Raw genomic sequence first — 6,000 nt, forward strand, 5'->3', positions numbered from 1 at the left:
GATGAGACAACTTATAACAGGAAGGACCTCTCCTCTTTCGCTTTTCTTCCTGTTGTGCGTTGTCTTTTTGTTGCGCTAATATTCCTCGTGCCGCAAAGCCGGCGTGGGCATAAATGCGCATTTACTAGAGTTATGTAAGCAGCGCTAAATTTTCGCGGACGTGGTCATCTAACAAGTCGAACCCCTGCGTACGGTATCCTTGAGTATTTATCCGTTCGAATAGCTGAAGAGTCTGCAACCGGAAGATGTAAGACAGGCCGAGGATATGCGACCATGACTGGAAGCCATGTTGTGTCCACTTCGACAAGTGCAGGCATGCTGAACTTGGTAGATCCAGCATGCTCCCTTCCGAGTGGCACGGACACACCAGCGGTGAAACTCTGCCGCGACGCTGAACGGGTTGCAAACAAGACGTCTTGTGATTGATTGATTTATTTTGAGTGTAACTTCTCAAAGCAACACGGGGGCTTTAAGAAGAGACGCCGTAGAGTAAAGGACGGTGTGCTAAGTTCGACCACCGGAAGCGTTTTTCGTCGTACACCCAAAGGGCGCCACAGAAAGTTTTTCACGGCGAATTACAGCGAAGCTGTTAGCCTCTCGGTGGTCGGCATTTTTCGTGTCCGTCCGAGAGCAAACATTATCATCATGAGCAATGGCTCATTCCCCCTCGTGATGCAGAGGCGACAGGCACTCAGCAAAGTGAAGCAGCGGCAATAAGGCACAATGAATTTTCGCGAACAGCCTAAGACCGTTCACTTGTCACCTTCGTCATGCCCTTCTGTTAAGGTGTGCCCACCAGATCTCGGAGGCTACGGTTCGCAGTCGTTAGTTTGTGGACCGCTAAAGAGATGGGACTACCAGCTCCACTGACCACCAGTGGGAACCAGTGCGTCGGAACAAACGGAAAACAAGAGCGAAAAAAAAAACATTTCTGGCCGGTACGAAAACGTAACTGAAGCGTTATTTTTTATTTTGTTTCGGAGTGAAACGAAATATTTTTGATCGGTTATCGGTTCAGAGGAAATTCGGCAATCCGAAACAACCAACGTCAGGCAACGTCAGCATCAGGGCGTACCTCCGGGGTGCACGTATCTCAAGCAGGAATAGTGCGAGCAATAGCCGGTCGAGCGCTCGGCCTATCTAAGCCTGCCGTTCGGTGCACCAGCAGATCGGCATCGTAGCAAAGCCCAGGGCTTGCGCGCTGAAGAACTTATCGTTTTGTTTTCTACGGGTACAACACTTTCTTACCAAAGTTTCATCATTCGTTCAGGTTCGTTTAAGCGGAACAGCGGCCTGGCATTTTGCCGCGTACAGTTGATGATGTTCTGCTTCTGAGATCATGCTCAGTGCCTCAGCACACTAAGGATGATATAAGAATTCATAATTCACTTATTGAAAAACAAAATTATATTTTTTGTCATTACTTTGCGTCGAAAATTTTCGCATGCGAACCGAAACAGTGATGAACCGCTACGAATAATTTTTTTTTCGTTACGGAGAAGAACCGAAACGGAGTTTTTTTTCTGTGGAACGGAACTATAACCAGAACAAAAACATTTCTTTCCAAGACCCTGCTGGGAACTATAGCATGGGTTCAAACGAGGCAGACGCTTAGGCGATAACATTTTTGTACTAACGCAGTACATAGATATTTCAATAGCTCAGGATAGGCTAATACGAATAGCATTTGTAGATATTAAGGGAGCTTACGATAACGTCGACAGAGGATCTCTATGGGATATATTCAATCACGAAGACATTAACGACGTTGTCGTGGAGCTATTGAGGGATATACATGGGGACAGTCGAGTACAAATCGTTTGAGAAGGCCGGAAACGCAATGATGTTGGAATTCACCGATAACTGAAGCAAATGTGTCCTCTGTTTCCGGAGTTGACCACGTTTTATCTTAAGGGCATAAGAAGACGACTGGAAAGCAGTGAATTAGGGTTATATCTATCTTACATCAGTAATCGACAAAAGGGACCACAGAAGCTCCCTGGGCTGATCTACGCGGACGACATTCTGCTAGTAGTCGACAATGCAAGGGATTTAGGGAAACTTGCGAATATGTGTGGCAACGCAGCGACAACCCTAGGCCTTGAGTTTAGCGCATAGAAATCCTGTATAATGATCTTTAGAAGGCACCTCCGATATTTTTTAACTATATTAAGATATTGTCATTTCCGAATGGCATTGGCAGTCCTGTCACCGTTAAGGGTGGTTCAGATTGCTTAGAAAGTTATCAATAATTTTAAATGACCGATAGACGAGGTACCGAAACCGAAACGGGTACCTACCTGCTTCGTGTGACGTCACGATGAGTCGATGACGTCAGATCCTTCGCTACCGTAATGTAAACACGCAGAAGGCGTGCTAAGCACTGAGTACACGTGGCGCTAGCTCCAAGAAAGCGACGACTTCGGTGACAATACGAGCGCAGAGGGACAGCCGCTTGATTTTGACCAACCGCTCCCGCGCGAGAAAGATCACGTGGCCAATATCAACGAACTGTGCTGCGGCAAGGTGGAGAGAAACACCAGTCGTCACGTGCCTGTCAAAGCGATGATTGTCGGCCGTCATCTCGTAGAAAAAGGAGCCAGCTTCCTCGTTTATGGACGAAGTGGCGGTGTAGTCTCTGACGTCACGATCACAGGGTGACCAGTAAAAATAGTGGCACATTCGTGGACGTGAGCCGGGAACACGCAACCCTGTCTTTAAAATTCCTTTTCAGAAAAACTAAATGGCTTGTAGCCATATCGTTTGGCACAGATACTCAGAGTGCAAAAGAGAACGCATATACACAATTTTATTAAGATGAACGGACATCGAAAGACATCGCTGGAGTTGCCCTTTAATGAAGAGACGATTGATGACGTGGTATCAATTCAACTGGAAGTCATGCACCCTGTCAAGCAACGTAAATACCCGGATATATACATAAACGAAAGAAAGACCAACTCAAGCATCCACAAAGATAATCTGAAAATGAAAGCAAAGCGGAATATAGCAGTATTGAAACAGAGCACTTAAGGGCTACAATAAATACGAGGTGGCACGAATTTGGAAGAGTGTAATGGTGCCAGCGCTAACGTTAGAAAATGCAATTATGTGTTATAAATCAGAAAGCTTGCGGAAGTTCGAGATTAACCAGAGGACGGTGGGCCGACTGGCTTTAGGGGCGCACGGTAAGCCACAAGTGAAGCAATGCAAGGTGACATGCGTTGAAATTCTTTTGAAGTCAGAGAAGCGCAGAGCAAGATTGCTTTTGAGGTAGGACTAAAGAACATGCATGGAAAGAAATCATCAGCTAAAATGCACAAATATGTGTACCTTAAAAGCGCGGATACGGAATGGAAGAAAAGGTCAAGAAAGTTGGCAAAGAAGGGTAATCGAAAGTTTAAATAGACAACCAGGAGTGACGAAAGAAAGTGCGAGAAACAGACACGGTAAACTGGATGCAAAGGATGGAAATGAAAAGAATATAATGATTTGCAAACACAACAAGAAAATAATCAGGAGGAAAAGTCCGTGTGATAACGCAAAAAGGAGTGCCTTGCCATTTCCGGCCCGAGCTGGCTGCCTGAGGACAAAAACATTTCGGAGCACAAATGCGCCACAGCATCAGACATCTATGTTCCTGAAAAAAAAAGAATCCGGTGAATGACAGGGCACATCGTATACTATGGAATGGGAAAATACAGACCTAGCGGGAACCTTAGGGAGTGTCAACCTTCCAGTGGCATTGGGATTCAAATAAGACGGAAAGATTAACTGGTCGGTAGTCGAAATAAGTAGGAGTCGATTAGGGTATTGGTGGAAGGAAAGCAGAGATTTATAGGACCGAACTCATTTGAAGTGTACGTAATTGTATAGTGATAGAGGTTTTAAATACAAAAGTTAAGATCCAGATCGGATAGGCAAAAGACTAGAGAGCGATAGATCTAAAACCTGATTAAATCAAGCAGGCTAGGGGAATATTTGTTCCAGCCCAGTTTCAAAGGGGATGCCAATGCACGTCCGCATCATCATCACCTCACGACGCCATACTACGCCTCCTGCTGAGTGCGTCCGATCCGGGCACCTGAATCGCCGCAAGAAGGAAATGAGTTTGGTGCAAACTATGCATAGGGCTGTATGACAACATATTGCGTACATGAACTGAAGTAAGGCGTTCTGAAGCTGAGAAAGCATTCTGCGACTGTCTTGCCCATGTGCAGATGCGCCGTGGCCTTCGCTTCTCCGGTTGCCCGGCACCAGTCGGGGTGTGACCTGTCTTACGCGGGAGTCTCGCGGGGAAGCATTGAAGGCGCTCCTACGTGACGAGTCATGTAGGAGCGCCTTCCGTACCTTTCCCGGCTGACCCGCGGCAAGCCTCTAGGAAAATATGCAATGCATACAGTCACTACAGGGATTATTGTGCTCGATTTAAGCGGATGACGTTCCTTTGCGCTGCTATCACCCACACCCTGTAACGTAAAGCTATTCCAATCTGTTTATTATTCCAATTTCCTGACGTCAAATTTGCGTAAAAGCCAACGCAAGCATCGGGCGGTAACCCGCAGCGTTGTCTGAACAGCCGAATCGAACGCTCTCCTGGTATACAGGAGGTCACTTCTGTTTGCTTTAAAAACGAATAACATTGCCTTCTTTGAGCGCTTTTTTCTTATCTAATTGGCTCACAAGTGACGAGAAGCACGTTCAAGTGGAGATAGTTTCGATGGGGCCGAGCCAGCGCAGTAAAAGTAGATAGCCGAATAGGCGTCTGCGATTGGTCCGCTTCCCCTTACTTAGCTTGAGGTGGCTACTCGGAAATCGCGGCGGCGTGCAATGGAAGGTTAAGAATGCTGCTAAGACGGATCCTCACAGAATAAGATTTGGCAGAGCGATGTCGTATACGTGCCGAAAGGGCTCGATAACGTTATACTGGCACGCAAAAAGTTTGATTGTACGTAAGTAAATCCATGCTCTCCGGCAGGGGCAAGTAGGCAGTGCCTGAGCGATCGCCGAGCAACCGTCTTCTAATCCTTTTCGAACAGGGCAGTCTTCGGCTATTCAGAAAACAATCAGTTTTGCTCGCCATATTATTGCGTCTTTAACGCGTGCATGTCAAATTGGCGCAATGACCTCTCACGGTTTTGTAACGTCGCTTGAGAGACAGGCGAAGTGGGCACAGCCTGAAAACTTTTCACCAGTAGAAGAGGTCTAATGGCAAAAAAAGAAACGTCAAATGAGAAATAATAACTTTTTTTTTCTTTTGTTGGGCCTAATCCAGAATATTCAGTGTGTACATGTCATGTCAGATGGGACGTTTCCGGGATTTCATTATTTTCTTATTTTTTTATTTATATTTACACCACAGGTTCCAATAGGAACATTCAACGATGGCGGAGGAAGTAAAACAAGATTACATAATTAAATAAAATTACATAAAAATGTAGCGTGACAGGCAGACGAAGTGGGGGGGGGGGCGCAAATTTTTTCACCAATCGTGAAGGGCTGATTGCTGAATTGTAATACAAAAATTTAGAATGGCTTTACGCTATAGCGCCCTTGGAGTGGATATGCTGTGCAAGGATAACGGAAGCTGAAGATTAGAGAAAGGCCGGGCTAATCCCTCCTGTTTCCGCAGAGCGGGGAGGAGGAGTGGGGGAGAGGGGGCCTTAAGCCTCTCTGCCTTCCCGCTACCGAAGCCCCTGCTCCAAAACTATGCGATCTCAGCTGGCCTTACGGTACCAATAAGAAAAAAAAAATACGAATTCATGTGTTGGGCAGGCAATGCCTTTTTAGCAAATAAATGGTCTTGTCGCAGATGAATCAGTTTTCTTACAGGTTACCTACTCAGCTGTGAAAAAGAGATGTTTAGCTCCAATATGAACGCGTTATGAAGAGTTATGAGCATGAGTGAGTTAAGGACGATAGCGTGTCCTTTAATACAGTAAAGAGGGGTGCTAAAAATGACTGAATGAGGCGCACAAAGACACATAACTAGGTCATTGT

The sequence above is a fragment of the Dermacentor andersoni genome, chromosome 5, assembly GCF_023375885.2.
Source record: "Dermacentor andersoni chromosome 5, qqDerAnde1_hic_scaffold, whole genome shotgun sequence".
In the NCBI taxonomy this organism is placed as follows: Eukaryota; Metazoa; Arthropoda; class Arachnida; order Ixodida; family Ixodidae; genus Dermacentor; species Dermacentor andersoni.